At 46.3% G+C, this 25,582-nt stretch overlaps 1 protein-coding gene across 4 annotated transcripts in view; it reads left to right on the top strand.

Annotated features, from left to right (window-relative positions):
- The window catches only part of TMEM117 (transmembrane protein 117), a 2,403,846-nt gene that overhangs the window by 74,861 nt on the left and 2,303,403 nt on the right, over nt 1-25,582 (top strand). For 2 of the 4 annotated variants that reach the window (XM_078655429.1, XM_078655434.1), the window contains exon 2: nt 13,254-13,358. The exons of the other annotated variants lie outside the window; for them this stretch is intronic. The gene's annotated coding sequence lies outside the window, so the exon portion shown is untranslated. The remainder of the gene's footprint in view (nt 1-13,253; nt 13,359-25,582) is intronic. 4 annotated transcript variants of the gene reach the window in all.

Below are 25,582 nucleotides of genomic sequence, written 5' to 3'. Positions count from 1 at the left end.
AGTCAGACTTGAGATGCATTGTTTCTGCAAAATTTCGCACCATATATTTGCCAAAAGTGCCACATCACAATTCCACTTTCTACCTTTTTGCACATTACTATCACAAAGATTACCGATGGCCAGAAAAGTTTGCAATTGGCCTTTCAAAAAATGAATTTACAATTTAAAGATACATGATCACTTTTGTGTCTCAATCTTTAAAACTTAAGGAGGATTTTGAAGCTGCAGATTTTTTTCAGTATGTTTCCAGATCTATCCTTACTGCAGGGCATGCGCCGGACTTAATTTTTACAGATTTAAAGACCATCCGGGTTGCTATCCCTGCTCCACTACAGAAACACTGATAATTACCTAATGTTAATAGGGCGTAAAGTCCATTACACTCAAAGGTTTCATGAAGCTAAAAGATCCTTTGAGTGGAGGCAGAATGCAGAGAGAAATTCAAGGTAGATATTCCAGGCCCTGAAAACCGGGCATGTTGACCATTTACCGACCAGTACGCTAGGAGAAAGCATGTTTAAACAGCCATGTTTTCAGTCCTTTTCTGAAGGCTGCTAAATCAGCCATAGAGCGAAGATGATAGAGAAGAAAATTGTGCTCTACTGGAGCAAGGCTGGACAAACAGGACAATCAAGTCTAAGTGTTATATATCTTGAGATATTCTGCAGATTGGCGGTGGACGATGGAAGCATTCGTGAAGGAGAGTACTTTAACACTTTCTTTCATGTATGACTTTAACTACCAAACAACAAAACTTTAAACTGTATTTACTGTTTTAAAGGCAGCCAATGCAATTTCTTTAGTAGGGGAGTAGTGTGGGCTCATTAGCTTTTCAATTCATATAAAGCACAATCTCTCTGTACCGCCCTTATTGAAATATCGGGCCTTTGAAACTAGTGAACAGGGACAATCTCACAGAATTGCTACCAACTGTAGACTACTCTCTTTTAAAACAAAATAAAGTAAAATATGTTCATTATTTCTAAATAAAGACTGACACCGTATAAACATATCATAACATAACTCCAAAACACTGCAGTCACCCCCATTATCCAGATACATAGCAATGAATGAATCAAGACTCCCCCCGTCCAAGGTCCATTGTACAGTTTCCTGTCCACCACCCACGACCCAGCACCCCTCAGATGAGTCTATAAGACCCTCTGCCTAGCCCTCACTCCCCACAAAAATTTCAGGGGCCTTTGTTATACCTGCCCTTCCAACGTCCCCAGATCCTGTCATATTTCTTTTGCCACTCTTTGCCCTTGTAGACCTCTTTCTTCATACCTGCCTCCCTCTCTCGTTGGGGGGGGGCTCCCCAATCCCCATCCCTGAGCAATATCTTGCTTTGCTATCATGCAGCTCAGGTTCACCAGAAGTTTCTGGTTGCACGAATGATCTGTCGGTCCCCACACCCTTCTTTGTTCGCCCTAAGTTGGCAGGGTATGCTCGGGCGGCAGACGACTTGTTCTGGGGGTAGGGACTGTGGTAGTCAACAGACACAACTTGCTCTGCTTCCCCCAAAAACATTGCCGCCCAGTGATCGCAGCTAGCCTTGTGAAAAGATGGGATTCCAGAAATATAGGTCAACCCTGCATAAAGTAGTTTTGTAGTTTTTCAATGCTTTTCAGGAGGCTGAGAGTTCCACCTTATAATAGCTTCCCACTCCTTCATAGTATTGGTGAGCTTTCTTGCTGATCTTACATTGAATCTAGTCTTTCAATCTGCATGCAGTCTGTTAAAAATAAAGGATGTGTTTTTTGGCTTATTAGAACATGAATACATAATAATAGGAGTGCAGATTTAGGTTAATTTCCTATTATCCACCATTCATAGAAAGCTGTTCTAGGTGTAGGTTTTCAGATATACTAATGGGAATGCCAGTTGGCATCCCACACTGGGTCAAATTCTAGCTGTATAAAGTGCTACAAAATGGATACATTTTGTGTAAATTAATTTTGTTCCTATATTTCCACTAAAAATGGGATTGTTCTTTTCCCTTCTCATCTTGAAAGTGAGTTACTTCAAGCTATAAAAGGGTCAGATCAAAGTTTGTGAATACCCACATGCGGGCATGTTTTTGAGCATTCCCAAATTTCCAAGCCAGACTTTGCCTTGGAATGCAAATTTACTACCCCTCAAGTGGGATTTACTTTCAGAGATTTCTCCGCATTCAAGACTGAGAAAACCATGTACGTAAACGCCTTTACAGCTGCCATGCATCCCTTTTTGTATTCCTGGCAGGGGTAAAAAAAAAGTCAATATGGTTGTTGTAAACTTAAGTTTACAGCCATATGTACCATTGTGAATAGGGTCAATTATCTGTTCTTTTGTGATATATGAGGAAAAGGTATCAGCGGTGTCTTTCATTATTGAAGCATTTCTATTATCATTGTTTAGAACAGAATGCAATTTTAGGTATATCTTATTTGTTATTAAAACTTCAAAGCTTGTCTGCTTTGCTGCTTAGTTGTGGACGTTTTTTGATAGCAGATATTGCCTTTTATCAGTAGTTGCACAATAAAATCGGACTTTAAATCACTGCCTTGCGAGCACCTTTGGTGAGACCCTTGGCGCTGCATAAACTGCAGTATTTGGAGAAGATGACGTGCTGTGAAAGAACTGCATATCTATTTCTGCCTTGTAAATAGATCCGCCTGCAGTATTCCCTGTCCCCGAGGTATCCGCTTGAGCGACGCACTCATGGCACAGACAATGCGCCGTTTAGTGAGCTGTGTGTGAGCCAGATAGCTTCTCCCAGCTTTAGCATTAGGCAGGGGTGTCTGAGAGATGGGTCCTCTACCCCAGGGGAGCTGTTGGCACCTGAGCACAGGGCGACCCATCACATTCATTTTCTCACAGTATTAAAACCCTATAACCCCACATTGGGAAATAGAGTGAAAACTGTCTCCAGGGAAGGAATACTTGGTGAATGCGATGTTCTCAGTGCCACAAAGAGGAGGCCACACAAGTCTGTAGCAGAGCTAATGTATCTGTTTGTTTGTCTGGCTCAGCTGTTGGCAAGACCTGCTTCCCATGGGGCTCAGTTCCCCACTGGCAGTGACATCGTCGCCGAATCCGCTGCTTGCAGGGTGTGCTTAGATTTAGATGTCTAGCATTTGTGGAAGTTAAAATTGTCATTTGTGGGTGTGGACTGAGGTACAGGGAACTCGTATAGTACCCTACAAAAGGAAGGCTGGGTGGAAGTAAAGGCTTGCCAAATTAGCTGGTGAATCAGTGAAGCACACAAGTGCTGAAACCCTTGCACTGACTCAATGAATTCATGTCTGCATCCAAGGGTAAGAGGAAATCCCCCTAGATCCTGCTAGAACATGTGAGAGAGTCCACAAGACCATGCTTGATCCCTCTAAAATCCACTTGGGATGTGTCACAGGTCTCTAGTGTTAAAGATAATGTGATCAAGAACCTCATCCCAGTGAGACAGAGTGGAAATTGTGGCCATGAAGTGGATGTCTGCTTCCCCTGTGAATTCTTCATGCCCAGTGATATGCAGGTATCTGCATGGTAGAGTTATTGCTAGTTGTACATTTATATTGATTATACCCCAGTAGCCAAAGATACAGTCTGTGTGCCCTGTTTGATGACAATGAAAGACCAGTGTAGGTCATAAAAGGTGCCTGTGTGGGAGTCTTGACTCAGTAATGCACTTAAGTGTCTTGGACTCTTGTGCGCAGACAGACAAAGACACACACACACACTCTGCTGTGAGTTCGTACTTCGAACTACAGGTCGCTGCCAATGTATACAGATATTTGCACCATAATAGTGTGAGGCAAGTATCAGAGAAGATGGTGCTACAGCAAGGACAGTGTTACAGGAGAAAAATCACAATGCTTTCACTTATGACAACACACACTGGAAGATGCTGGGGGATTATTGGAACGGGCAACTTGCTTTTGGACGACTTAAACATTGCCAATTCTTGATTTATAAAAATGTGTTTTTTACCTGAATGATTATTGTATGTGTGCTGGTCGTTATGTAACGCCACAGGAACTCAGTCTATAATGAAATGGGATAAGTGGTCACAAAAATGGGATTCTTATTGTACTTCTAATGGACGCAAGACAGACAATAACATACAACCCTTAGAATATCCTCACCAGGCTCTTAATGCCGTTTTGATCCTTTTGATTGGACTGATCACATAACTGTAATGACACGTCATCGTGCTTAGCTCCAGTGCTCACCACTTGTTTTTCATTACCATTCATCAGAGTCGAATTTGAGCTGGACATCATGTATCCAGAAGCACTTTAAATGCTGCCAATTTATGGGGATCTCCTGAAGACAATACTTGCTCTGAAGATGTGACTAACATAGAGGTTTTGTACCGGAGACATTGACCTATCCAGCATGAGGTCTACAGAGAGTTCCATTTTTTAAAACACTGTCTTTTGGTCACTATAAAGCCAGATCAAAAACAAGAACTGGTAAATGTATTCGGTTTTGCCGATGTGATTAATAATAATTATGTTTATCTAAGGTTGGTTATCAGTTGTGAAATATAAGTTAAAGAAACTCCGTAAAATGTCATGACCAACTGAGAAAGGCAATATATTGTGCAGTAACTGGTGGTAATATAAAGGGGGTGGGTAAAAAAAGAGCAGGGAGGAGAACAGTGGGCAGTTAAAAGCTGGGCGGGGGTGGTGGGATAACATGCCGTGTCTGTACCTTACAAATGTCTGGAAAGGCACAAAACGAACCACCTCCAAAAGCTAGAAAACCCAGCAAGGGAGGGGCCTCTGTAACATGACCAGAAGAGGTAACCCAAGATACTCTTGAAAGAACTCTGTGGCCCAGCACCAGCAGTAATGCCAGTGCATAGAAAGAGATGTTGGAGAGTGGTAGTGAAGGTATTCAAGGAGAAGACCATCGTAATGGCCGCCACCAGCACTCGAGTCGGCCCTGGCTGGGAGTCTTAGCCCCTGCTCCCAGATTTCAGTTCTTGTAAGATTGCTACCACTCTGCAATGCGAAAAGAGAGACACTTAAACCACCGGGCAGGAGGGACAACGTTATACCAGTTGTTTCCTTCTACAAGCCATTAACATTTAGAACTTTAGTCCAAATAAATAAAGTAGGAAAAACTCACAAAATAAACAGCTTCTTTTAATGATTCCTACGACTGGAACTTAAAGGCTTTACCTGGTATAGTTTTCATTGACATACGTGGCAACATTCTCCATTTAAGTGAAGGACTCACGATTTAAAGCAAAAATTGCTTTATTTTTCATCAATTTTCCACTTAAAATGTCCTCCACGTCAATGCGAATTAATGCGGAAATTAAATCTAATTCTGTTACAAAATGGACTAATTCTGGAATTCAAAAAAGGCAACGCAGCCGGGTGATCAACTGGGGCCTTATTACTCACTGTGGAAGTGAAACACCGCCAAGGTTGTCAGTTGTCCCTACTAATCCAGGTGATTACTCATTAATATGCAAAAGGTTACCAGAAGGAGTGGAGAACTATACACACAGGAGAGATAGACAAGCAACTAGAGAGAAATAGTGTTTAACAGGGAAAACAAAAGAACCATTATCTGGAATGGAAGCAAACCATTCACATTAAGGAACAGGGACTAAGACAATGGAGATAAAAAGGTAGCACACTGGAAGCTGGAACTAAGGAACAAGAAAATGAAGGCAGGGAGTGGGAAAATAATGAATGCTGAAAATTGGAAGTTTAAGAAATAACGATGCACTAAAATAATGCTAGTTCAGGAATAAGGAAACGGGAAAGCACTGCAGGACAATCCTAGTTCAAAGAACAAAGAATTTGCTGTAGCTCACAAATCTGTAGACTCGACAAATATGGAATAGCAAAAGCTCAGAATTCGGGAAATCAGGAAACAAAGGGACAGCTAAACAGTGAGTGACACGACTACAATGACTTTTGGCTTGCAAAGGTTGGAGATGAAGTAGTGAGTAGGGAACTCTAGGAATTAGAGGGGTTGGACAGAAAAAACAATTGGGCTTCCTCCAAACCTAGCATGGTCATTGTTTGAATGGGAAAGTTAAGTATTCAGTTCAAGAGTATGGAAATCAGTATATGGATGTAAGAGAAGGTCGGGAAGCTTAGTTGAACACTGTAAAGTGCCAAAGATCCTCCTGGTAGGTCGCTCCCCCTCCACGCACCTCCGCCTTTGTGCCCCTGCCCCTGCTGCTGCTGCTAAAGACTCGCTGTGCCCATCCGTTTTCTTTTCTTTCCGTGTCACTCGTTTTTCCCCCTCCTCTGTGCCCTGTTTTTTCTGCGCTGTGCTACTGTTTCCCCCTCTTTTCTGCCCCGTTTTTCTTTGTGTCACTCCTTTTCCCCCCTCCTTTGTGCCCCGTTTTCTCTGCTCTGTGCTGCTGTTTCCCCTTCTTTTCTGCCCCGTTTTTCTTTGTCACTCGTTTTCCTCCCTCCTTGGTGCCCAGTTTTCTCTGCTCTGTGCCACTGTTTCCCCCTCTTTTCTGCCCCATTTTTCTTTCTGTGCTACTCGTTCTCCCCGCCGCTGTGCCCCCTGCGGCCCTGCCCCCCTGCCCACTCACTGCTCCCACCTCCCAGCTGCTCCTCCCTCCCATCTCCCCATATATGCCGGACGCTGCGCGGTGAGGAGAGCGACCCCTGACCCTCCTGGTAGGTAGCTCCCCCTCCATGCAGCTCCGCCTGTGTGCCCCTGCCCCCGCTGCTAAAGACTCGCTGTGCCCAATCGTGTTCTTTTCTTTCTGTGTCACTCGTTTTCCCCCCTCCTTTGTGCCCCGTTTCTCTGCTCTGTGCCACTGTTTCCCCCTCTTTCTGCCCCGTTTTCTTTCTGTCACTCGTTTTTCCCCTCCTTTATGCCCCGTTTTTTCTTTCTGTGCCACTCGTTTTTCCCCCTCCTTTGTGCCCAGTTTTTTTCTGCTTTGTGCCACTGTTTCCCCCTCTTTCCTGCCCCGTTTTTCTTTCTGTGCCACTCGTCCTCCCCGCCGCTGTGCCCCCTGCGGCCCCGCCCCCCTGCCCACTCGCGGCTCCCGCCTCCCAGCTGCTCCTCCCTCCCACCTCCCCATATATGCCGGACGCTGCGCAGCCGCGCAAGTGGCGCGCCAAAGGCGTGCCTAAGGCAAGCCCGTCCACGCCCAGCGCCAGAACCCCTGGCCCCCGCAAATGCCACAATGCCAGACTCCGATACGATGCCAGCACCCTCCACGCACTCAACGCCAGCCGAGACTGCAGCTGCTTCCAGGCCACCCCGAAACGCACCCACGGACCTTTCTCCTGCCGCACTTGCAGCTTCACCTGCGACAGAGCCACCAAACCACCAAGGACCGGACCCAACCACCTCCACTGCATACTCCTAAACACCCGCTCTGCACGCAAACACGGCGTCGAGCTCTGGGACCTGCTCTACTCCTCCACCCCAGATGTTGCCTTCTTGACCGAGACCTGGTGGAAAGACCCTCGCGCCCAACATCGCCATAGCCATCCTGGACGGCTACAAAATCAGCCGCTGAGATTGCGCCAACGGACTCGGAGGAGGAATAGCCATCGTCCACAAGTCCACCCTCAAGGTCGCCACTCACGCAGACGACACCCTCAACACTGCCGAACACCTGCACTTCTGGATCCACACCGACCCCAACACCACCATCAGAGGAACATTTATCTACAGACCCCCCCGGACCCTGGGCTCAGTTCAGCGACTCCATCGCCGACCTCGCCAGCACACACGTCCTCACCTCCATGGACTACATCCTCCTCGGGGACCTGAACTTCCACGTCAAGAACAACAAGATGCCAACTCCGCCACCCTGATCGCCAACCTCGGCCTCAGACAACTCGTCACCGCACCCACCCACACCGCCGGCCACACGCTGGACCCCGTCCTTTACACAGGCACCCACGTTGCCTTTGACCACACCACCGAACTCCACGGGACCGACCACCGCTGCATCCATTTCACCTTCAAGAAACCCACCATGCACCACCGCACCCAACAGCTGCCTCGCCGCTGCTGGAGCACAGTCACCAAAGACTAGCTGATCACCACACTCGTCCTGAACCCACCCACCAACCCACACGCTGCAGCCCGCAACCTCAGACAGTGGATCAACGACTGCACCATCACCCTCGCTCCGCTCAAGAGACCCTCCAACAGCCACAACAGCAAGAGAGCCACCAGGTTCACCGACGAACTCCAGACCTCCAAACGCGCATGCTGGAAACTGGAGAAGAAATGGCTCCACAAATGCACACCCGACAACCACAACCACAAGGACGCCACCCTCTGACATCACCACCTCACAGAATAGCCAAGAGATCCTCATTCAAAGACCGCCTGGATAACAACTCACACGACAGCAAAGAGCTTTTCCGCATCGTAAAGGAACTCTCCAACCCCAGCGCCAACACCAACGACATCCCGACCTCACAAGAACTGTATGACTCACTAGCCATCTCCTTCCACCGCAAGATCGCTGACATCCACAACAGCTTCAACACCACGACCGCCCCAACTACGCCAGACTCCACCTCCCCTTTGAACACCACCAGCGCCAACCGCCTGACCTCCTGGTCCAACGACGACGAGACACGCAAGTTCATGAACTCCAATCCACTCAGGATCTCCGTCCGACCCGTGCCCACACCACATATTCAACAAAGCAGATGCAGCCATCGCACCCCAACTACGGAAGGTCATCAACATCTCCTTTGAAACAGCGACATTCCCGGAAAGCTGGAAGTACGCCAAAATCAACGCCCTCCTCAAGAAGCCCAAGGCGGACCCCAAGGACCTCAAGAACTTCTCGCCATCTCCCTGCTGCCGTTCTCGGCGAAGGTCATCGAGAAAATCGTCAACATGCAATTGGCCCGCCACATCGAAGACAACATATTGGACTCGTCTCAGTCCGGATTCAGACGAAACCACAGCACCGAGACAGCCCTCATCACCCCCACAGATGACATCAGGTACCAACTAGACAATGGCGAAACATCAGCCCTCATCCTCCTGGATCTGTCAGCCGCCTTCGACACAGTCTGCCATCACACTCTAAAGACACGCCTCCTAGAAGCCGGAATCCAAGAAAAGGCCCTTGACTGGACCACGTCCATCCTCTCTGGCAGAAGCCAGTGAGTCCGCCTCCCACCCTTCCGATCCGAAGCCACCGACATCATCTGCGGTGTCCCCCAGGGCTCATCCCTCAGCCCGACGCTGTTCAACATCTACATGGCCCCCCTCGCACATGTGGCCCGCCATCATGACCTCAACATCATCTCCTATGCTGATGACACCCAGCTCATCCTCTCCCTCACCAAGCATCCACACACCGCCAAAACCAACCTCCATGAGGAATGAAGGCCGTCGCCGACTAAATGAGGAGCAGCCGTCTGAAGCTGAACTCGGACAAGACGGAGGTCCTCATCCTCGGACCAACCCCCTCAGCCTGGGACGACTCCCGGTGGCCGACCACACTGAGAACAGCGCCGACACCCACCGGGAACAGCGCCGACACCAACCGACCATGCACGCAACCTAGGAATCATCCTTGACTCCACCCTCTCCATGTCTAAGCAGGTCAACGCCGTCTCTTCCTCCTGCTACAACACCCTACGCATGCTCCGCAGGATCTACAAGTGGATCCCTTCTGAAACAAGAAAAACGGTGACACAGGCCCTCGTCAGCAGCAGACTGGACTACGGCAACACACTCTACGCAGCCAAACACCTATGACGACTACAGCGCATCCAAAATGCCTCTGCCCGACTGATCGTCAACGTCCCCCGCCGCAGCCACATCACCCCCACCTGAGAGACCTACACTGGGTCCCCGTCGACAAGAGGATCACCTTCAAGCTCCTCACCCACGCACACAAAGCACTCCACAACACCGGACCAGCCTACCTGAACAGCAGACTCAGCTTCTACACCCGCCAGCTCCGCTCCGCCAGCCTCGCCCTTGCCGCTGTCACCCGCATCCAACGAACGACCTTCGGCGGCAGATCCTTCTCCTACCTCGCTGCCAAGACCTGGAACACCCTCCCTGCTCTTCGAGCAGTAGCGGCACCCCCCCCTCCCCTCAGCGCCTTGAGACCCTCACGGGTAAGTAGCGCGCTTTACAAGTACTCTGATTTATTGAAAGATAAGCCCCCTAAAGAAGCGCATGTGAGCATAGACTTTAAATTGTGACTGTGTAATTAAATCTCAAAAATACATGCTCACTAGTATTTCTCCCTGTACTTTGGATAACTACCTCAAGCATTGTCACTTCATGCTCTCTTGTGGAAGACAAGTTATAGATTCTATTTCACTTGTGTAAAAATTGGAAAAATACCCAATACTGTTAATATTCGTTTCTTCCTTATTCTATCAATGACATGTGTTTACTAAAACTTTAATATCTAATACATGAAATTTGGAAATGCATACATAGTAACCTTTTAAGAGTCCTCCATGTTCCTTCAGACGGTACTTTGCTAGAACATAACCCTAAATGTTACAGTATAAATAAACATTCATGGGAATAGTTGAAAATTCGATACTATCAACATTTCAGAACTCTTTTTTGTAAGTCCTTAGTTGAATATAACTGGAGACTTTTAACAGTTTAGGTAAATGATCAAGAGAACATTTCTGAGTTTATTTTCAACAACAATATGGGTTCAGGATAGTTCTCTGTAATTCAGTGGTCAATAAAAGAAATCCTTAAGAAGTAATGAGTCTCTGCTAGGGAAACTCAGAACCCATACAATGAGGTCCTGGCTGCAGCAATATTGGAGCACAAATGCCTAACAAAGGACACCATGAACCACGAGGAAAGTTATATGCAATAATCCAAGATGGCCATCATCTCTTGAGAACATGTGAGTGTGCTAGGAATCATAGTTCAGTTCCAGTATGCTGTATGACAGTATTTACTCTGCTTGTGTTCAGCTTCAATCCTGAGTCAGCACTCCATGGTGAGTGACAGGCTTTTCTTTGCTGCAGGCACTCAGCATGGGTGCATATGAAATGTCACCTCAGCACATATAGGCCACACAATGTGTTGATCTGAATCTCCAGCTTTTCTTCCTCGCACTTAGACTACGACTATAGGTATTTTTCTGTGTTATGATGCCCCAAAGTAGGAGGCTTCAGAGTTGTGTTGACATTTATTTATGATTTATTATATGCTTTATGGTTATTTAATAAACATATCTGAACTTAAAAAATAGACTATGAAAGCCCTCATTTCAGTTTGTGTTTCCAATGCCTTGCTGCTGGGGACTTTGTGCCGCTGGCTCTAGGAAACTACACCCCCAGCTTCCTCGGCTCAGAGGGGGCTGCAATGCAACACTCAGGCACCGGATCGCCATAAATCCAGCAGAGGTGTCCTGCAGTGAGGGACCTTCTTTTCAGTTTGTGTTTCCTGTGCCCTGCTGCTGGGTCTTTTTGATGCTTGCTCAAGGGAAGCTACATCCCTAGCTTCCTCGGCTGGGCGCAACACTCTGGCACAGGAGCGCCATAAATCCAGCAGAGGCATTCTGCAGCAGGACCGCGGCGCAACACTCAGGCACAGGAGCGCCATAAATCCAGCAGAGGCATCCTGCAGCACCTGGGGGCTCGTTTCAGTTTGTTTCCCTTGCCCTGCTGCTGTAGACTTTTTGCTGCCTGCTCTGAGGATACTACATCCCCCAGCTTCCTTAGCTCAGAGGGGGCCATGATGCAACACTCAAGTGACACAGCACCATAAATCCAGCAGCGGCATACTGAAGTGCGGGACACACACGGGTTGTGCCCAGTCTGACCCGGGTGAAAACCGATCCAAGAGCGGTCCTGTCTGTGCCTGTTTCAGGCTGGGCTGGGACCTCCCTCTAAGCTTTTTGTCTTTACGGATTAGTATGAACATCTTTGCGGCCGTTTGAAGCATAATCTGTTGGTCTTTGTTTGTGATTGATCAAACGAGTTTGAGGTACTCTTTATACTTTTATGACTGTACTTGAAGATCTGTGGAAGGACCGGGTAACCACATCCTAGGAGCTTGTTTTTGTTGGATTATACCCAGTCGCTGGGTAATGAACATGGTCAGAAAGAAAGTTGCTTGCGATGGCCCTGCATCTACCCCCAGTAAAAACGACGTCGATTGACCACATGTTAGAATGTGTAATCCGTGCTTATCAATGAAATTGCATTGACTGAGTGTAGGCTTTCTTTAAATCTTGTTGGGGAAGACAGATTGGGCTTGGGGTTTTTGTCCCCTTCCCCTACTGCTTTACTCTTGTCTTTAGCTACATCCTCAAATGACACCACTGACATTGTTACAACTAATTATTCTAGCACAGATATTCCAGCTGTTATTTTTTGACCAGGATGTACCTAATGCTTCTAAAGCATTGCTGAAACGTGGTAAGGGGTGTAAGCAGAAATGTACTTCTGCTCTATCCTATACAGTTACAGTGCAAGCGACAGAGACTGTTGTAACCTATAGTCCACCAATTCCTCTATTGTTCTTGCATCAGAAGAACTGGTTTTCTAATTCAATGAGAGATATATTAGAATCTCAGTTAGAAATCTTTTTTGGAAAGTTGTGGGTGGGGTGGTATTTAAATCAGAGCTCTCATCTATGATTTCCCCCTTGATCTCTCGAAGGGGGGGGTCTTTTGAACCAAATTGACCCCTCTCATTCTCAAATCTGGTACTTTGCCCTCTCACATAGACACTTCCAATAGTGGCCCTATAGGGCCCGCCTGTTTTGTATTAGAAAGCAATGTCCCATTGGTGGATGGCAGTGTATCCACCGTCTGTACTACCTGTTTCGCCTGGTAGTTCTGTGGGACAGGCACAGCTATGTCAAGCCTGTACAACAAGTAGGAAGGATGCTCTTTTACCTAGTTCTTCTGGGCCCCTAGCTAACCAGCCACGGAGGGGGATTGAGGACGATATACGTACCTCAGTCCCACAGGACTCAACGAGTTATAATTATTTTCCCTGCTGCTTGTCCGTTTGTAGCTGTGTAGACGGGAGTGCCTCCTTTAAGAAAAGACCAACATGAATCCTATGAAGAACTATACAACAAAACTTTAGATTGGTAAGTCCTCTATAAAGGTCTGTCTTTTTCTAATGTAAAAGATATTTTGTTGGTGAGGAGATGTGTATGGATGGGACCAAACCCCCCAAATATCCAAAGTGACTATATTGTGGTCAATTTCAGATATCCATTATTGTCTCATCAAATGCTGTTTAATCTTAATTGTAGCACCTTGTCTAAAAGCTCTATTATTTTGGTTCCTTTAGGGTATTGTTATGAACCTACTCTTTTCAAAGGCAATATCCTAGTCCTTCTCAGTAAGGACCAGAGAAATTACGGTTTGAATAATGGTTCTTCATTTCTACAAGGAGGTAAGCTATTGTCCCTGGTATGTTCCAATATACCAACAAGAGATAGATTACCACACATAGGGCCATGATTGACCCCTTAGACTTGCAGAGTTCTACTAGTATTAGTGTAATACCTACAGCTCATAAATGTGATGTGCTTTCCGATCTGGATTGACCAGCGAGTTTAAAGGCCCATGGTCTAATTACTGATGTAGGTGCTTTATAGCATCAGGATAGAATCCCTTTTCTTACAATTGGTCAGAATAGAACTGTTTTCATACTTAGCTGGAATGTAGCAGGTCTTAGAAGTCAAATTGATAATAAAGATTGGCAGGCATTTATCTAAAATGTGTCTAACAGCACTACAGGAAACCTGGCTTACAGATGCTCCACACTTTGAAGGGTACACTTGTTATTCTTGTCCTGCAATTCCATTACTTGGGGGTGGGGGGAGCTATGGGTGACCTTGTTACTTGGGTCAGTTTAAGTCTTTTAGTAGAGGTGACATTGATTAAATCTGCCTCACCCTCTTTTTTGGTGTTAAGATTTGGGTCACTTTGACAAGTGTAGTCTTTATTTAATAAATCTTTATAAATAATTATGTTACTAATACCGTTTGTATTTATTTTTACACAATTATTTAGTTTCTTGGCTAAATTACAAGCCCTCTTACACTAATAAGTATATGCAATCTTATTATTTTCTCTGTGCCGATTTTAATGCTAAGCTACACAGAAGTTTATTGGACTCAGGAAAGCCAACAAAAGGGACCGTACTGCTTTGGATACTAGGGTGGCCGAACCTTCTTAATCGTTTAGTAGCTAATGGCCTCGTCGATTTACTCAAGACGCTAGGATAGGTTAGTATGGCATTACCCCCGTATAGAGTGGGCAGCAAAGCTTCAACAATTGACTACATGTTTGTTAGTTCTGATTTTGTACCTTGGTTCCTCAAAGGGGAGATTGTACCCTCAGACTGGGGAGACCGCAATGCACTAAAGGCCAGATGTAGGTAATCCCAGTTTACTGATTCTTAAATTCCGAATCATACCGATTCAGTGTTTCGGAATCGGAAAACAGGATGTAGGTAAAGAATCGGTAAAAATTACCGATTCGGTAACATTCGGAATTCCCATCCGTATTTGTATTTTCCGATCGGTAAATATGAAAAGAAGCCATGTGAGCCAGTCAATCAATCAGGAACACCCACCACACCCCACAACAAAGCAACAGAGGAACCATCCAATCAGATGCAACTACCCCTCCCCAGTCCCTGGAGTTGGCCACACCCATGCGGATGTATGACGTTACAACGCATACTTTTACCACGCCTACCATTACCACGCAATTTTTACAACGCAGGATCCATTACAACGAAGTACCATTACCACGCATGTATTTACAACGCATATACCTTTACAACGCATACAATTACAACGTAAGTATTGGTAAGTATATAATATTTTTTTAAATGTAATTTAATTAAAATTAATATAATGTAATTTAATTTAATTTAATTTAATCAATTTAATTTAATGTAATTTAAATTTAATTATATTTAATTTTTACCCTGTACCTTTTTACCCAAAAACCCAAAACTGACCCTGAACCCTAAAAATACCCCTTTACCCAAAAACCCAAAACTGACCCGGAACCCTAAAAATACCCCTTTACCCAAAAACTCAAAACTGACCCTAAACCCTAAAAATACCCCTTTACCCAAAAACCCAAAACTGACCCTGAACCCTAAAAATACCCCTTTACCCAAAAACCCAAAACTGACCCTGAACCCTAAAAATACCCCTTTACCCAAAAACTAAAAACTGACCCTGAACCCTAAAAATACCCCTTTACCCAAAAACTGACCCTGAACCCTAAAAATACCCCTTTACCCAAAAACTGAAAACTGACCCTGAACCCTAAAAATACCCTTTACCCAAAAACTGAAAACTGACCCTGAACCCTAAAAATACCCTTTACCCAAAAACTGAAAACTGACCCTAAACCCTAAAAATACTCCTTTACCCAAAAACTGAAAACTGACCCTAAACCCTAAAAATACCCCTTTACCCAAAAACTGAAAACTGACCCTAAACCCTAAAAATACCCCTTTACCCAAAAACTGAAAACTGACCCTGAACCCTAAAAATACCCTTTTACCCAAAAACCCAAAACTGAGCCTGAACCCTAAAAATACCCCTTTACCCAAAAACCCAAAACTGACCCTGAACCCTAAAAATACCCCTTTACCCAAAAACCCAAAACTGACCCTGAACTCTAAAAATACCACTTTACCCAAAAACCCAAAACTGACCCTGAACCCTAAAAATACCCCTTTACCCAAAAACGCAAACTTATAATATTTTTTATAAAATGATATACTTACCAATACTTACGTTGTAATGGTATGCGTTGTAAAGGTACCTGCGTTGTAAATACATGCGTGGTAATGGTACTTGGTTGTAATGGATCCTGCGTTGTAAAAAATGCATAGTAATGGTAGGTCGTTGTAAAAGTTGCGTGGTAAAGGTTGTATACCCACCCATGCAGGTGCAGAGCAACAGAACTGTTTGGAGAGCTGGAGGAAACACTGAGGAGCAGGCTGCCCTGAGCATAGCAGAGCATCATAATGGAGTCCCAGGATGGCCAGAAGGATGGAGCTGAGCGTAAGAGGAAGATCAAATTCAGCCCAGCAGAACTCCAGGTGCTGGTGGAGGAAGTGGTCAAACACCACACCCAGCTCTTTGGCAAACAGTCTCTGCATGTTGCATAGTCTGTAAAATGGAACACCTGGCTGGAGATCCAGACCAAAGTCAATGCCATTGGGGTTACACACACAGACATAGATGACCTCAAAAAAAGGAGGTATGATCTGCGGATCATCACCCCCCCCAAAAATAGCAACACAGAGGAAAGAAGCCGGAGCCACAGGTGGAGGGAGGAGCCGTGTACCAAGACTGACAGACCTTGAGCAGTCTGTGGAATCCACCCTGGAGCCTAAAAGTATACATGGGATCGGTGATGCTGACGTCTCAGCCAGAGCTGCAAGAAAACAAGGTAAGATGCATGGCCATGAATCCACACCCTATTCCCTGACCCCTTCCCCAATTTGGGTGTCTGCATCACACTCCACAACTGGTTTTAGTTCTTACCACCAATGCATCATGGGAGACGTAGTCATAGGAACATACATCAATGCAGTCAACATAGAATCTTGCATGGCATGCCACACACTACATCCACAAGCAGTTGAGGACTAAGCAATTGTGTGATAGGAATGTGATTTAATAGTGTCACACAGGTGAACAACACCACTGACCCATTGTCCATATCTGCCCACAGGAGAGTTATTGCGCAGTACAGCGCAGGAAAGGGAAGATGAGGGAGAAAACACCCGACAGATCAGGACCAAGCACTGTACCTGAAACAACATCCACAGCGCAGGCAGCCACTACACCGGAGCAACCCACCACACCACAGCCACTGTCACCTCTGCTGTTTGGGTCACAAAATTTGGAGGCACCTGCACTTTCCCCAACACCAACATCAGAGTAATCTGTGCTGGGAAGGCCAAGGAGGCATGATGTGCCCTCTCTCAGGATCCTCGAAACATCAGATGAGGAAGATGTGGAGGCTCTCACACAAAGTAATCCACTCTGGCTGACAACGCTGGGCAACAGAGTTCATCTGGAGCTGTGCGTGCTGGTGTCCGAGGCCGAAGGGTACGAGAGAGAGGCGAAGGCCAGGATGGACAGGGGGTCTTCTGTGGTCTTGAGGCCACCATGGTGAAGGTCCAGCGCCTGCAGGCAAAGGGCATTTTAGCGGTGCATAGACAGGTGCGCATATTAAACAGCAGAATGTCCAACATTGATAGGGGGATCGGCTCCATGTCTGAAAGCATGCACTCCGCAGAGGGCATGAGGGAAATGACGCAGTGCATGAGTGACCTCTGTGAAAAACTAGAGAGTGACCACTCCGAGAGGCGCAGGGATCATCAATGCATGCGGCAACAAACCAAAGCCATGAACCGGCTTGCCACTGCAACCTCCCTGCTATTTCGGCGCTCTGTCACCATGCAGGATGACATTGTGCACTGCTGTACCGATTTGTCGAGGGGGATGAGGAGAGTCACCTCTGCCATGGAGGTTCTGCTGACACACCAGGCAGCCACTGCTGGAGACACAGGTGTCGGGGACACAGAAGACTCCACCAGCAGGAGTGGCTCTAGCACTCCTGTTCCAGACATTCGTAGGAGCAGCAGGCGCCAACCTGCTGACCCAGGCACCTCTGTATACGTTGACACCCAGCTCCGTACATCGCGCACTGTAGTGCGTGGGCACAAACATTGACAATGACCTTAAACCACAGGACAGGTCACGGTGAGGTCAACTGTGGCCACCCAGTGTGGAATACTGATATTGTAGTGCCATGGTGTGGTATCAGTGAAGTGCTGTAGTGACAATTAAACTACGTACTTCAAATACTAAACAAGTCTGTGTCTCCTAACTTACTTAGAAGTATCTGCGTGTGATTTCTGCCCGTCTCAGTCTACCATCTGTTGCTGGCGCTGCTCCTGCTGCACAGGGCTCTGCCTGTTCTGTTCCATCATCAATGTCCTCATGATGTGTGATCTCCACCTCTGTGCCTTCCTTGGTGGCAAGATTGTACAGCATGGCACAGGTTACTATTATTTTGCAGCAGATGATTGGAGTGTACTGCCATGCACGTCCACTCTTATGGAGGCAGCAGAACCTGCTTTTTAGTAGTCCGAATGTGCGTTCTACAACGCTGCGTGTTGCTCGGTGTGCCACATTGTAACGCCTCTCACTCCTGGTAGATAGATTCATGTAGGGGGTGAGAACAAAGGACCGCGGAGCATATGCACTAGCACCTAGGTGTAAAAGAGAATGCCATTAGATACATACTTATGATTGATCCATCTGCATTCACTATCAGGGTGTGTCACAGTTATTTACATAGCAGGTATCCATCCCTGAATTCATCGGAAACAAGACGTGTGTATATCCCACTATTCTGGAAGATGTACGAGTCGTGGGTACTCCCTGGGAATTTGGCCACAATGTCTGTTATGATGTTGCCAGCGTTGCATATCACCTGCACATTGATTGAGTGCGTTGACTTCCGGTTCCTGTAAATGTGTTCTGTTGCTGCAAGTGGGCATAGTGGAATGCGGGTGCCATCTATACAGCCTATCACGTGAGGGAAGTGTGCCAGTTGATAGAAATCTGTTTTGGTCTTTGCAAGTTCCGCAGGTGTGTCAGGGAACCGAATGTAATGATGCATTCTCTGCATCATGGCCTCAAGGAACTTCCTGAAGAAACGTGACAGGCAGCTCTGAGACACACCACCTACTGCAGCAATCACACTCTGGTAACTCCCAGAGGCAAGCAGGTGTAGGCTACACAGCACCTGCACATGGGGTGGAATGGTGTGCGCCCTTGGTGTTGGATGATCCAGGAGTGGGTGCACTTCCCTGATCAAGTCCTGGATGGTGTGGGGGTGTAGCCTGTACCTTTGCAGTATCTCTGGCTCAGTCAGTTGGAAGAGCGTTATCCTCTGCCTGTAGACTTGCTCCTCCCTTCTCCATACCCTCTCTCCTGCTGCCTGTAGCCATAGCCGTCTTGCTATGACGTAGAATGCCGCCATTCTGGTTGCACTGTTGCATTTTGGGACCTTGTTTTATAGCCTGCACCTGGTTACCACCTGCTTTCAATCCATGGTATTTACCGACTCATAAATACCGTATTTCATGAAATTCAGTAATTTTTTGGTTTCCTACATCTCAAACGTCATTTTTTACCATTTCTTAATTACTGATTCGGTAATTAAGAATTCGGTAATTAAGAATTCGGTAAATAAGGATTCGGAATTTTCCGATTCGGTAGATTACCGACTCGTATATTACAGATTCGGTAGTATTTTGACTCCTACATCTCATTTTACAAATACCAGTCGGTAACGGCCGAAATTACCAATTTTCGGCCGTTACAGACCGGTATTTGGCTACCTACATCTGGCTCTAAGTGCTTCTGTATTGCGGATCAATAGATATCAATGTAATGCTAATTTAGATTCTATCACTCATCATTCTACTGACAGTTTAAGATTAGTCTGGCTGCTCAGTTACACTATGGATTCACTGTCTACGCTGCTTAAATCTCACTTAGGTTCATTTTTAAAACTGTTTGGCTGAAAATGAACACGGGCTGAAGTTGCAGCACTATAATAGTTTAGTATACACTATCTGGAAGTCGATCTTAAAGCCCATCACCTTACAGAATTACGGAATGAGAATCCTCTGTGGTTTGACGGGTCTTGCTCTACGGCTAATCGTAGATTGAGAAAAGCACTGAGTACCGATCCCAAGGTGGCACCTGAGAGCTGTCACGCACGACGAGAGTACAAAGCTGCATTGTCAAATAGGAAGAAGGAACTATATGAAAGGGGTTGGGTGTTATTGGAATGGGCTCTCGTAAAAATAATAAGAACTAGGACATCCCCTTCTAATTCTCTTTTGCAAAGCAGTATTTCTGGGATAGATTGAGCATCTCATTTCACTTCTATTTATATTGAGGATGATCCAACTTTGTCTGTCTCATTACTTTTAAGGTTAAAGAATTCACTGCCCCTTCTTATATCCACGCAGGAAGTGGATTTGGCCATACAGAATAGTACAGGTGGGAAGGTTCCAGGCCCAGATGGTGTCCATGATGAAATAGATACACACACACACACACGCCCTTTTTGTTCAAAAAGGGGGGAACCGGAGGCTACGGGGCAAACAGGGTAAGCTGGCCTCCAAACAACATCTATAACACAACAAGAAGCAACCCTGATTTTAGCGTCTGATCCTTAGTGACAGTTAAGGCACATTATGCCGATGATTCAGGTGGTGTTGGACATCTCGCCACCAGGTGTCATGCTTCATCATCGGCTCTCCTCGCCCTTTAAAAACCGTGTTTGATAAAGGACGGGCCTAGACCTGTAGACAGGGAGGCACTTCTAAAACTAAGTGGGGGCCCGTGCTCAAAAGAAGTGAGTGAGTGATGTCTAAAAATCGATGCACAGTCCTGCAGGAAATTTAATGATGCCGGGGTGTGCTCGATATTAAAAGAAATGGTGGAGACTAGGGGGTCTACTACCCCATCTCCATATGTGTTGCCAACATGTTTATGCTACTACGGGCTGGTGGGTCCATGACATTCATCAGGGTGTGAGTGAGAGAGATGGCTCCTATCCTGTCTCTAAGAGACAAAGAAAAAAACACTTTCATAGGCTGGTTTCTAGACCAACTCTACCAGAGCCTTTATTCAGATCTCCTGCAAAACAATGACATATCTCAGCATAAGTGAAACAGTTTCACATGCACTCATACTGGTCAAAAGAGAATCAGACATAATAAAATGCACGTGGTACATCAGAAGTAATGGTAGTGAACACACGTGTCACTGCATACATGATGCTCTGTAGTAAAACAGTTGTGAGGCCAGCTCACACTCCTACCCTATTGTAGGTGTAGGGATGTCCCATGGGGAGGGAGGGGCAGAGGGACCCTTGTAGTCAAACTCTAAATGCCAGGTTACATTAATGAGAGTTAAAAATGCCAAGGTTAGAGCAATGCACAATGTTACATCCACTCTTAGTGGTTGTCTGTACCACCATACATCTTAATCATACATCCATTTGTTACCTTACTACCCCAAGGTGCGTCCCTCACATTGTTCCTACGGTCCTTCCTCGCTGCTCCTCCGTTGGTGAATGGTTTGGGGAGGTAACGCAGTATTTATATGAACGGTACCGAGCTTAATTGTTAATCAAATTACTAATTGGATACACCTGGGGCACTGCTAGATATTAAGCCTGATGTTTTTTGAACAATCACAGCCTGGTGTGGGCGTCATAACCCGACCGGTGAGCTTGTGCGCACTGATCTTGCTTGAATGTCCCCTTGCCACGGCAAACTCACAGTGCAGGTGACGCAGCTACAATGTCAGGTATATCAGGACTGGGCAGTGGATGCAGATGGGAGAGCCTTCTGAAACAATGTGCAAATCATTGGATTCCCTGAGGATACAGAGGGCCCACATGTCACTTAATTTGTGAAAGATTGGCTCTGTAAGGGGGTGGCGCCCGCTGGTCTCGCTGATAGGTTTCTAGTTGAGCTGGCCCACAGGGTCCCCACCATGAAACCAATCCTGGGAACACCTCCTAGTGGACAATGTGAGAATCTCCCTTTTCCCAGATTACACCATCGCAGTACCGCGCAAACAGGCCTCTGGTCAAAAGGTTAAAGAGGAGCTAAGAGCTGAGGGCCTCATGTATGCGCTTTTCTTCCCGTCCAAACTTAAAGTGTTGCATGATCAAATGGCTCATTTCTTTGACGCCCCGGTATAGGCCTTGGTATGGCTGGAACAACATGTTTCCTGCTTTCCAGAGGTGGGAAAACACAGCAGCTATTCGGTTATTGACCACCCTACAGACCACTAATCAGCCAATTAACACCAGCACGCCCCAAGACATTGTTTCGGACTCCGACACTAATGGGATTGTAGTGCTGTTTCTGACAGTCATTCCACAAACTGTGGATAACTGTTATAGGGGTTCACTGTGGATCCATTCCCCATAGTTGCACAGACCTGATGGGGTGAACTGTGCAGTCAGTTGGCTGCTTCCCATTGCACTTGCTTCCTGGCTCCCTGCTTGAGGGAACACCCAAAGATTATGGATGTTAGTTCAATAATGATAGGTTACTATGGTTCACCTGCAATATGTAGTGAGCAGCTTGTTGCAGCCTTGAACCGTTACTTGCCTATTATTAGTTCTGGTTCGGGGTCCGAGGGCTGGTTAGTTTCTTGAAGGGCCTTCAGTCTATGTTGCGTTACATCAAAACCATTTGCTGGTTTGGGTACTCGCACTCCTATAGCAGGTGCACCTGGTTTACAATGTTCATACTGCTAATCTTTTTTTTCAGGTTTCGTTGAACGATGGAGAATAGCCAGACCGAGTATTGGGAAATGTTTTGATTTGTTTGATTCTGTCCCCTGCAATGATGAGGAGGGCGGTAATGCTGTAGGGTGTTCTAAGTCCTGCAATATATGCAGTTGCACAGGTACAAGAATGGCGTTGGTGGCTAAAGTATATAATATGGTACTCTGGAATGTGAGGGGTATGGGATCCATTCAAAGAAATACAGAATACTGGCCCAATTGCATGGACGACAGGCACAAATCCCTTTTTTTCAGGAAACACACCTGGCTGCCTCCTAGGCCACCAAACTATGCAAGTGATGACAACTTTCCACACGTCCTATTCAGGCAGCAGTAATCTGGATCCGGGTGAGAGTGCCATTTGGCCTATATGTTGTTGAGGGGCACTTTAGATGGAGAGGCAATCATGCTAGGGAGTATCCATGCACCTAATATAGGCCAGAAGGTCTTTTAATCACACTTGCCGCCAGTATTAGCACACTGGGCCCCATAGCCATGGGTGCTGAGTGAAGATTGTTATGCTGTACTGGATGTCATTCTAGATAGGTTGTTACCCCCACTGCCAAGCCCAGCACTGGTGCACCAAGCCCGAATGTTGAAACAACGGGTGAATGGTCGGAAACTGTTTGATGTATGGTATAACCGCAATGTGGGAATGAAGGAGTACTCCTCTTTTATTTGCACCCACAAGCACTACACTCCCGATTGGACCGATTCTTATGCCCCACGCAACTCCAGCCAAATTTTACCCATGCCACCTACCTGGGTAGGACCATATCAGATCATAGCCCCCTACAGATCTCACTGTCATGGGGCCGTGTACCAGCCCCAATCCCTATGTTGAGAGTCCAGCCTCACCTTTTAGAGGATATTGTGTTCCTTGACACCCTAGCGACTGCCATTGACACATACTTCACAGACAACACTGGTACTGCTTCCTCATCCATTTTGAAAGGGGAAGCCTTTAAGGTGGTGATCCGGGGCATGGCCATCAACACAATCGAGATTTGAAGAGTGGAGAGGTCTTCCTGGGCACCCTTGAGAGGGCTGCAATTGGTGATCCTGATATAGCGCCCCAGTTGCAGGAAGCCAGGGTGTAATGTACGGAATTGTTAGAACGCCTCTGAGCAGTAGACTATTGGATGTGTACACAGAGAGTGCATGCTGAAGCGGATAGATCTTGTACAATACTAGCGCTCCTAACATGTCCGGACCTCTCCCCCAAACTAACCCTAGCGGTTAATACTCCAGCCATGGGCAAGGAGGTGACACAACTTGGGATCAACACGGTATTCCATGACTATTACACAGACTTATACTTCGTACACTCTCCTCCTGACCCAGCAGAGTTAGCGGGGTTCCTTCAGCAGGCCCTATTTGCAAGGGTGCAGGTAACTTAATGCAAGGATTTATCTGCTCCTATCACTGCAAACAAAATCGGAGGGGCTCTCAAAGAGCTAGAAAGCAATAAAAGCCAGGATCTGACGGATTCCCGGTAAGTTATATTTCACGTACTCCACTTGGCTAGTCCCACATCTCAAAAAACTCTCCAACCCCTCCCTTGACATGGGCCTTCTCCCCTCTTCTACGAGAGGTGTGCTAATGACATCGCTGGTGAAACCGGGGAACCTCCGCATAAATTATCCTTGTATCACCCCTTATCGATTCTAAACACCAAATATGAAATACTTAGCAAAATACTGGCTCGACTCCCGCTTCTCCCACTATTGATACATTTAGACCAGTGTGGGTTTGCCCCTCGCCGAAACACCTCCCCGAATATACAGTTGCTGTTCAAGATAATGGAAGCAAGCTGGGACCTTTATCCATATGCTGGATGCCTTGGCATGGATGTTCAGCAAGCTTTTGATTCCCTGACCTGGTATTTCATGCTAGCAGCCCTGACCCGATTTGGGATACCACCAGCCCACAACTAATGAGTTAAACTGCTCTATACTTCTTCCACGACTCAAGCTCAAACAGGCCCATACACATCCGAAACCTACTCGGTAATGGCGAGGCAGGGGTGTCCCCTTTCCCCCTTCTTTACACCAATTACTGTGCCCTGAAGCGCCACCACAGCCCACACATGCATTATTATTGCGCTGAAGTAATCAAAACTGCAGATGAAATATACATTGGTTCGGGTGCCTTATGCACCCAATATTCCCTTGTGGGGCATCTATACTGCCTCTGGCAATCTAACAAGATATAGACTGGAACCTAGGGAGCGTAAAGTTGTCACTACCGTGGCGTACCTGTGTGCGGAGGGCTCCCTAATGACCCACAAGGATTTTATAAACACTCCCTGTTCCTTACCCATGATATTATCCTTCAATATGTGCGCAAGTATTGGACGGTATATGGTCGTGGGCCCACAAACTCCTCCGGGCACTGCTCACGATGGTGCACAGTTGGCACTTGGTGTGATCGCTGTACAAAGCCCTGGACCATCTTATGGGGCCACTCGTATCCATCAGGCACTATACCAGAGGACAGCGAGGAATTCACAATCCCATTAATCACAGGATTCACTATATCCATAATCTGATGCAATATCATTGGAGGGCATGCATCCAGTGGGGAGCCTGATTTACATGCTAAGATAGCTTCATGAAGCTATCTTAGCATGTAAATCAGGCTCCCCACTGGATGCATGCGTGATGAGTGGAAATTCGCGATAGTGAAGCCCCTAAAGAAAAAACCAAATATTGACCCTTCCAAACTCTCCAATTATAGGCCCATATCCTTAATGCCAATCTTGGGTAAGATTACCGAAAAATAATCTAAAAGGAACTCTCTAATTTTGGCGAGTCAGCCCAGATCTTCCATTCTCGACAATCTGGCTTCTGCCCGAAATATTCCAGGGAATTAGCTTTATTGGAGATATCTGACACTCTGAAATTCATTATAGACAATGGCAAGAAGGCAGTGCTGATCCTTTTGGATCTGTCGGCCGCTTTTGATACTATATCTCATAACATCCTTCTGGCCAGATTAAAATCTTGCGGCATTTCCAACACGGCTCTGGCATGGATCACATCCTTCGTGTCTAATCGGAGGCAGGCAGTCTCCCTTGGAACCTTTCTTTCTTCAGAACGTACTATCACAAACAGGAGTCCCACAGGGGACCTCACTTAGTCCACTCTTGTTTAATATATATATGGCCCGCTTATTTCCCTTATTTCTTCCTACGGGATTGAAACAACATCCTACGCTGACGATACTAAGCTGATCC

This window comes from Lissotriton helveticus, chromosome 1_1, assembly GCF_964261635.1.
Source record: "Lissotriton helveticus chromosome 1_1, aLisHel1.1, whole genome shotgun sequence".
Classification (NCBI taxonomy): Eukaryota; Metazoa; Chordata; class Amphibia; order Caudata; family Salamandridae; genus Lissotriton; species Lissotriton helveticus.
This window is presented reverse-complemented; position numbering and strand designations above follow the sequence as displayed.